Consider the following 8133-nt stretch of genomic DNA (forward strand, 5'->3'; position numbering starts at 1 on the left):
ACTGCTGCCTTTTGAGATGGCTAGAACTGTCACCACATGGAGCTGAAGCAGGAAGGGAAGAAGGTAGTACATCCAACAGGTTACATCAAGGGAACTTGTTGTAGGGCAAGGAGCATGGGAGAAGAGAAACAGAGATATTCTTTTGTGTCTGTTATTATTATAGTATAGCCTGCAAAATGTGTAGTTACATATAAAGACAGGTGGGGCTAAGTCTGTGTTCATCAGAGTTCCAGCAGGAAACAGGCTATCACACTCAAACTAAGTTATTTAAGGCCAGCTTAATGAAGAGGCTTCTTCCAAAGTTGTGGGTGGGAGAAAGAATCCACAAAAGGTAGTGCTATGTCCTGGGAGCTAGGTAGCCACAGCCGGGAGCTATTACAATTCCTAGGCCTGAAAGATTGAAGGGAGAAAGTGGTTACTAGAAGCCAGAAGACAGAGTGAGCTGCAGACTTCAGTAGAGGGAAGTGGCTTCCACAGGTTAGAAACCAGGGGTGGGAGGGTCAAACTGATCTCCCTTTCTTTGAGTCTCACAGTGCTGGTACCGTCACATGGGGCAAATCTAAGGTCAATTTCCCCAGGGAATAGAGGACTGTAGGAGGGAATAGGGAATGGATCCAGAGTGGTAAGTTCAAGATACCCAGAGAAGTCACTAGATAGAAATATATTCTACCACCAGCTGCCTGGCACTCTGTAGCCAGGATGAGATAAACTCAGTAGGGTTCAGTCTATCACACAGCTCATGTCACTGGTCTTGAGAAATGGGTCAGAAAAAAACCCATCAACTCTGAGGTAATTAGCATTACCACCATGGAGTTTTCCAATGTTTTGGTGAAATTCTTAGCATGACCCAATTTAGATATCTGTTTACCAGAGTCCATGGCAAATGATAGTATTAAAAGGTGGTGTCAGGTCAATGCATTCAGAATAAAGGGTCATGATAGTTCCTGAACTGCTTTTGAATTTGCCACAGAAAGATTAGGTCTGATGTTCCGTGTGCAGTAGGAGGTCCATGGGAATTGAATCAGTGCCATGAAGTAAAAAGCCACTAAACAGTTCCCTAGTGACCTGAGTTAATCAGATTTCACCAAATTCTTAACCATATTGTGGAAAAGAGTTTACATATGGGAGATGCTGGCTTGTTGCATCTACATTTGATCTCTTTCTCCTTTGAAGCAGCATGTTTCCTACAGGGCAACTTTTTAAATCTCTAACCATTTAATTTGGGAGAACAAAAAAAATTTTTTTATAAAGGAAAAACCCAACTTCATATGTTTTCCTCCAGATCCCCTGACTTTCTGAGATTATGTATTTTGCTGTTGGGGAGTTTTTTCCTCCTCAGTTATACAATAAACTCTTTGTTGTTCAACATTCTATTAACCACAACCCTCTAGTAACCAGCACATCTGTAAATCTCCAGTACAATAATTGTTGTTCATAATCATGACCCCGGGGCTCTGCGTGGTCTCAAATGCCTTCCAAGCCATCAAAGAGAATGCACTAAAATGAGTTTGCATTCCCAGAGCACACATCAACCAACCACAAAGGGCAGGAGTCCAGATAAGTGCTAGGTAGAAGAAGAAATAAAGTGGGGATTTCAAATTTGTCACAGGTAATTCAATGTGTGGATAATAAAAATCTGTACTACATCTGTTAGAGCTTCCCTCTCTCAGTGACTTTCTTCGTGGTCAACATAAACTCAACTAAAATATCTAAGTACTATTTTCGATCTGTAAAAGCAGATGTCAATGTACCCCATTAAATCACTGCTGTTTGTATCTAATCTGTATTATCCATTGACAAATTAGAAGAGGTTAAAAAGCTTTTAAAATTTAAAACTATCTGAGCTTAAGAGTGTGTGAGACATACTCTCTCCCTTTGGGCACTACTACTTTATGATTCCCATCTGCTGACCACACAGCAGCAAACTCTCAAGCCATTTCCAGACCTTGGGATGGACAATACCAAGCTTCAAATGGAATGCTCCCCTCCCTCTGAGAAAAATCTCTGTATTAGTCATGGCCACACATAAGAATGAAAGCGTAAAAAGAAGGAAGGAGAAGAAGAAAGAGATTGAAGTTGGGATGGGGCAATTTTCTGAGCAGACCAATCAGGACTCCTAAACTCAAGCTTGATTCTTAGATAAAGCACTGCAAGAGTATGTTTCTACAGCATGAGGCGAATTTCATTCTGGAAGAGAACCAACTCATTATGTCTCATGTAAGGTTTTTTTATATAAGTCAATTTCAACTGCCATCAAAGACTGGATAAGACAATGTATGGCTAGTTGATTGGCACAGGGGGAACAATCCATTGCATTAGGGAAGAATAAAATATGATCCCAAACATAGTAAGCAGAAACATCTCTTCACAGCAAAACTGAACATATTGGTTTTAAACAAGAACAGCAAAAATAGGACACCATGATTTCCACAGTTGGAGATAAGCCAATCCCTAGAAGGATGTGTTCAAAAGATTATGGTAGAGTCTTATTTCTATAAAAAAATATATATAACCTTTCTTGATTCTCCATTTAACATTTCAGAAGGGTTGAGATAAGTGAGAAAATGCATGTTTCCAATGGTGGCATTTTTTGTTATGTGATCTAAAGAGTGTATCTTCTGTAGGCACCATACTTCCTACAATTTAGCATCATGCTTGACTCTGGTCTTACCAGAAGATAATGGTCTATCATGGGATCTCACAGTCCTTGCAACTTCCAAATTCCATGTTTTCCACCCAAATATTCTACATCAACCCAATTGTCTACCTTAGTGTTTCTCAACTGGGGTGCTGTTTGCACTTTGGCTGGAATGATTCTCCCCAAGTGTGTGGGGTGTTTGGATGTTTAGCATCTCCGGCCCTTATCCACTAAATGCCAGTAGCACTCCTACACCGCCCAAAGTCTTTAGGACCTACACCACATTTACAAACACTCCCTAGGAAGGTACTTCTAGCTCCCATATGGGAACAACTGGCCACTTCATGTGAAGGCTCCAAAGCAGCAACAAGGAAGCCAGCTGCAACCAGGACAGGGCCAGGCAACTGATTGTTTTTCTCACCCCATCTTTTCTGGGTCACTCATCTCCCTGCTCTTTTCCTAAAGCCACAAGTTAAGAGTTATCAGTGATACAAAGATGATACAAAAAGGCTTTGTATTTGTATAGACATTTAATTATTTTTTTAAAAACTAAAAAAAAATTTTTTAATATATTTAAAAAAGTTTTATGGCAAATCTGATTCATGTTAGTATAGTTTTCCCAGCTCCCTTTTCTCCTATCCCCTGGGATTCCTCCGGATTAACTACCTCTATCTCTGAACTTCTACCTGAAGTTTGGTGCCAAGCTGCCCAAGGCTTAAAAAGCTTTTTACACCACCTTTGCCTCCAGATAGAGCTCTCCCTGCTTAGCCTGATTTCATTCTCCACCCCCCACAAAGCTGTCCACTGCCAGCCCCATCTTCTCAGACTATGTAGAGACTCTCCAAAGAGAGCTGCCCTCGATTCTTTTCCTCTTTGTATGTACATGCTGCTCCATCAAGATGAGGGATCTATTTTTCTTCCCTTTGAATTTGGGCTGCCCTTTTGTCTTGCTTTGACCAATAAAATGCAACGGAAATGATGAGTAGTAACTTCTGAGACCTTGCAAAACCAGCTGCCATGTCAGAAGTTGGACTACCAGAAGGAGCACTAAGTCAGCCGACCTATAAGCACAGCTTTCCTAGACCTGCCAGCCCAAGCACCAGCTGAATGCTAAGTATCCCAGCTGACACCACATGGAGAAGAAAACTGCTCAATGGAGTCCAAAATTATGAAAAATAAATTGTTGTTTTAAGCCACTAAGTTTTGGGGTAATTTGTTATACAGCAGTAAATAACTAAAACACGGGCTGTGGTTAAAAAATCTCTCTGTCCCAGGCTGCACTGGGGGCTATGTTTTAAACCTCTTAATTTGGGCAGGACTCTGTTCAGCAGCCTGCCAGTTCACACCAGGAAAGGAGAGGGCTAGTGCCACCGCCCACAGCCACTGGCAGCTCATAAACTTGTTTTAGCGGGATCCCACTCACTTGCTGCATCTTGTCAAAGAAAGAAGTTTCTATCAGCCCAACCTCTTCTTTTCATATAAAGGACACAAGAATCAGATGTAGCAAAGCTTCCTAGGAATTGGCGTTCCACTCTTGTAGTGACTCCAGCCTAGTTTTACCTAGTAGGTGCAATTTTTTCTTCAAAGGTTGTCTTGGTAACCACATGGAGAATTCCATTCTATTCCTCCAGAAATCATTTTTTTCCTGGAAGTATAAATTCATGTTTAAGTAAATCAATCATATAATTTGTATGATTTATTTCACCTTTGAACACAGTTGCTTATCTAGCAAATTTTTAGAATTTTCTAGCATTTTCATTCTCTACGCAAAAGAGTTTTTGTTACATCTCTATTTCTGTGTTTTCTTAACTTATAGGAGTTCACCATCACACTTGAAAAATAACAAAAAGGTTATGAACGGCCTGTTACTGTCTCTGCATAAACCTGCCCTCCACCTCACAAAGCTTTCAAGTACTTTCCAATCCATTTTTGGGGACCAACTTTCTCTTTAAGTTTAGAAATCTGTAAGATGTAAATTTTGATTTGTAATCACTGTTATATAACCTTACCCCATAGCAAATCCCTTGCAAACCAGGATGGAAACAACAATTTTAAATTAGACACCATTTTGGCAACTATTTTAAGAAATGTTTTAGTTTTTAAAAAAATAAAATTTATACCAACTAGTTTATACATTCCTCTAAAATTTGGACACATATTAGCCTGCTTAAAAAGATTATTTTACCAATGACTGCTGCTTTGGTGATATTACTTACTGTCCTGTTCCAAAGTTCACTTTGGAAACTCTGAAAACACTTTGAAGACATGTTTATAAAGGCCATATGTGCTCAGCATAGAGGCAGAGGGCAAGAATTCAAAATCATGTTGATGAAACCAAAGCCAAAGCTTGGGGAAATAATTGGGTTTGTTGAGCTGAGATGTATTTCTATCAGTATTTTTAAATGGCCCTGGAACTGCCACTCCCAGACTATAGGAATAAATGACAAGGCAATACAAGAATAAGGAGTAGGAAGTCCCATGCGCCACAGAGACATCCAAAGTGAAGATGGATTATTTGAATTATAGATCTGACAGTTTGGGGAAGCCTTTTGGGTTTTGCAACTCTGCTCTCACAGGGTTACAGCTGGGGCTCATTCAGGCTCTGAGGGTGGGTTAATTTAGTGAATAAAATAAGATGGGACAACTCTTTCTCCAGCCTCTACCATGTGCCTCGAGTTTACATACATCATATCAGTTAAGCTTCACAATAGCCCAGAGAGGTAGAAAACATTCAGAAATTAAGGAAACAAAAGCTCAGAGAGCTTAAATAATTTGCTCAAGGTCATTCCCTACTCTAATGAGATATCCGGGGACTTGAACTCTGATCTGATGACTCAGAGACTCTTTCCTGTACACATCAGAGCCCCTCTGAAGCCAAGATCAAAGACTGTTAGTCTCTGCACCAACACAGACCCCACTTTTCATCTTGGTGGATATCTGCCAAATACGTGCCCTGGGTAATCGAGATTAGATAGAAGAAAGTGAATGGGTAAGAAAAAAACTCACGAGTTATGAGCAGATGGTAGGTTTTGCTTGTTTCTATATCCTAGTCCTACCCTCACAAACACACTGTCTCTACATTAGACCTTCGCATAATATGGGCAGGTGTTCATGATCTTTGTTGAGTTTAATCCGTAACTAATGAGAATGATGATGATGATGGTGGCAACAAAAACAATAATAGTTAAAATTTAAAGAGCAATTTAGTGCATGACAGACACAGTCCTACATGCTTTGTAACCATTAACTCTTTGGGTGCTCATAGTAACCTATGCTGGAAGTACTATTCATTATCACATTTTACAGATAAGAAAACTAATGCACAGAAATTTTATGGAACTTGTCCAAGACTACACAGCTAATGAAGGTCAGAATAAAAAATCAAACTGAATCAGGCTGGCTTTAGCACCCATACATGTTCTTAATCATTCTAACAGTGCTTCTCAAACATCCTAAGAATTACTTGAAGCACTAGGTTAAAAGTACTCTTCCCAGTGCCTTTCTCTGGAGACTCTTGTCTAGAAGGTTTGAGTTGTGACCCAGAGCACTGTAATTTCAGAATCCCGTGAGATTCTGACAATGAGAAACACTTCACTTCCTTCTGCTGTCTCTCACTGCTAAAGAAACCGGTCCAAGAGCATATTTGTGCAACTATCAGAAGCAGGATTTTTGCAAGGAAGAGCGAATTTATCTAAGGGTACAAGAATAACTTCCGTGGGGAAAAAGTTCATTTTTTTCTTTCTCCTTCCAACACTCTTAGCTCAAAAGAAGGTGTTGGGGGTCCATGGGGCAGGGGCTGAGTTTTCCTTGGAGTCCCTGCTCTTCCTACTCACACAAGGCTTTCTTGGCACGTTATTGTAGCCTTTCTAATACTGCACATTGATCTTTCTTCTGCTGCCTCAGGAGCTTGAGCAAAAGAGAGGAATCTTGGATAAAGTAGAGGAAGCCCTTTTCCCTCCATGGTCATGGTATTTGGGAAGGGTAGACACAGCTCACTGATGACTAAGTATTCAGCAAGATTGTAGTGAGATCTGGATTAAGAATGGCCTCACCTGTTGTGTCAGTTTGGATGTTCTGAGAAGCAGATATACAGTTAGGATTAGACATGCAAGAGATCTATTGAGTAAGACACCTGTAAGGATAAAGAGAAAGGAAACAGGCAAAGGCTAGGGCAGCCTTTGGATTGTGATGTAGGTTTGACATCTGTGAAAGGAAAGAGGGAAGGAGGGATTGTGTTGGAAAGGCCTCTGACTGCAGCAAAGTCCTGAGAAAGCTTAGAAGTTCCCAAGCAAAGGGTACCTGTCAGGAGAGTCTTGCACTGTGCAGGCTGGCTTGGCTCTAGTATTACCACCGTGCTCAGTCAGTGTCTAGGTGCAGTGGAGCAAGAGAGACCTTGGAGTGAATGCTATGGTGGATCCACAGCTGTGGTAGCTGGAAGCTCTCAGCCAGCCATACTCTCTGCTGCAGGTTCTCTGGGAAGAGATCTAAGGTGCCCCTCCATAGATGTCACATATGCATGGCTAAGAAATTTGTATTTAATCCTTCAAGCAAAGGGCATTTTAGAAAATGCACTGTGGAGATAAAGAGACCACTCAGTAGGATACTGCAGAAATCCATCCAAGAATGGAAAAGAACTGAATTTGAGGAAGTAACTCTGGGAAGGGAGGCATGAGCTAGATTCAAAAAAGTTAAGAAGTTAAAAATGTTGGCTCTTCAAAAGACAATATTCAGAAGATGGAAAGGCAAGTCACAGACTGTGCAAAAATGTTGACAAAACATACAACTGATAAAGGATTTGTATCCAGAAAATTTAAACAACTTTTACAACTCTATAATTAGAGACAAACAACTCAACAAAAAAGAGAAAAAGATGTCAAATAGATACCACATCAAAGAAGATAAATGGGTGACAAATTTCTTGAAAAGCTGATCAACATCATTAGTCATTAGAGAAATACAAATTAAATAATAATGAAATGCCCCGTTACTCCTATTAAAATGGCTACTATTAAAAGCTAGACTATACCAAGTGTTGATGAGAATGTGGAAAAACTGGAACCTAAATACACTGTTGGTGGGATTATAAAAGACAACCTCTCACTTGTAAAACAGTTTGGCAGTTTCTTAAAAAGTTAAACCCAATTACCACGTAAACCAGCAATTCCAGGCCTAGATGTCTACCCAAGAGAAATGAAAACCTATATCCACAGTAAGATTTGTTTGAGGATATTCATAACAATACTAGCCATAGTAGCCAGAAACTGGAAAGGCAACCCAAATATTCATAGACAAGCAAAATGTGGTATACCCATATGATGGAATACTATCAACTATAAAAAGGAACTAATCATTAATACATGCAACAAGATGGACGAATCTCAAAAACACGAAAAAGTGAAAGAAGCCAGACATGAAGGACTTCATATTGTGTGAATCGATTTACATGAAATTTCTAGAAAAGGCAAAACTGTAGAAACAGGTAAGTGGTTATCTGA

The sequence above is a fragment of the Phoca vitulina genome, unplaced genomic scaffold (assembly GCF_004348235.1).
Source record: "Phoca vitulina isolate PV1807 unplaced genomic scaffold, GSC_HSeal_1.0 scaffold11, whole genome shotgun sequence".
Taxonomy (NCBI): Eukaryota; Metazoa; Chordata; class Mammalia; order Carnivora; family Phocidae; genus Phoca; species Phoca vitulina.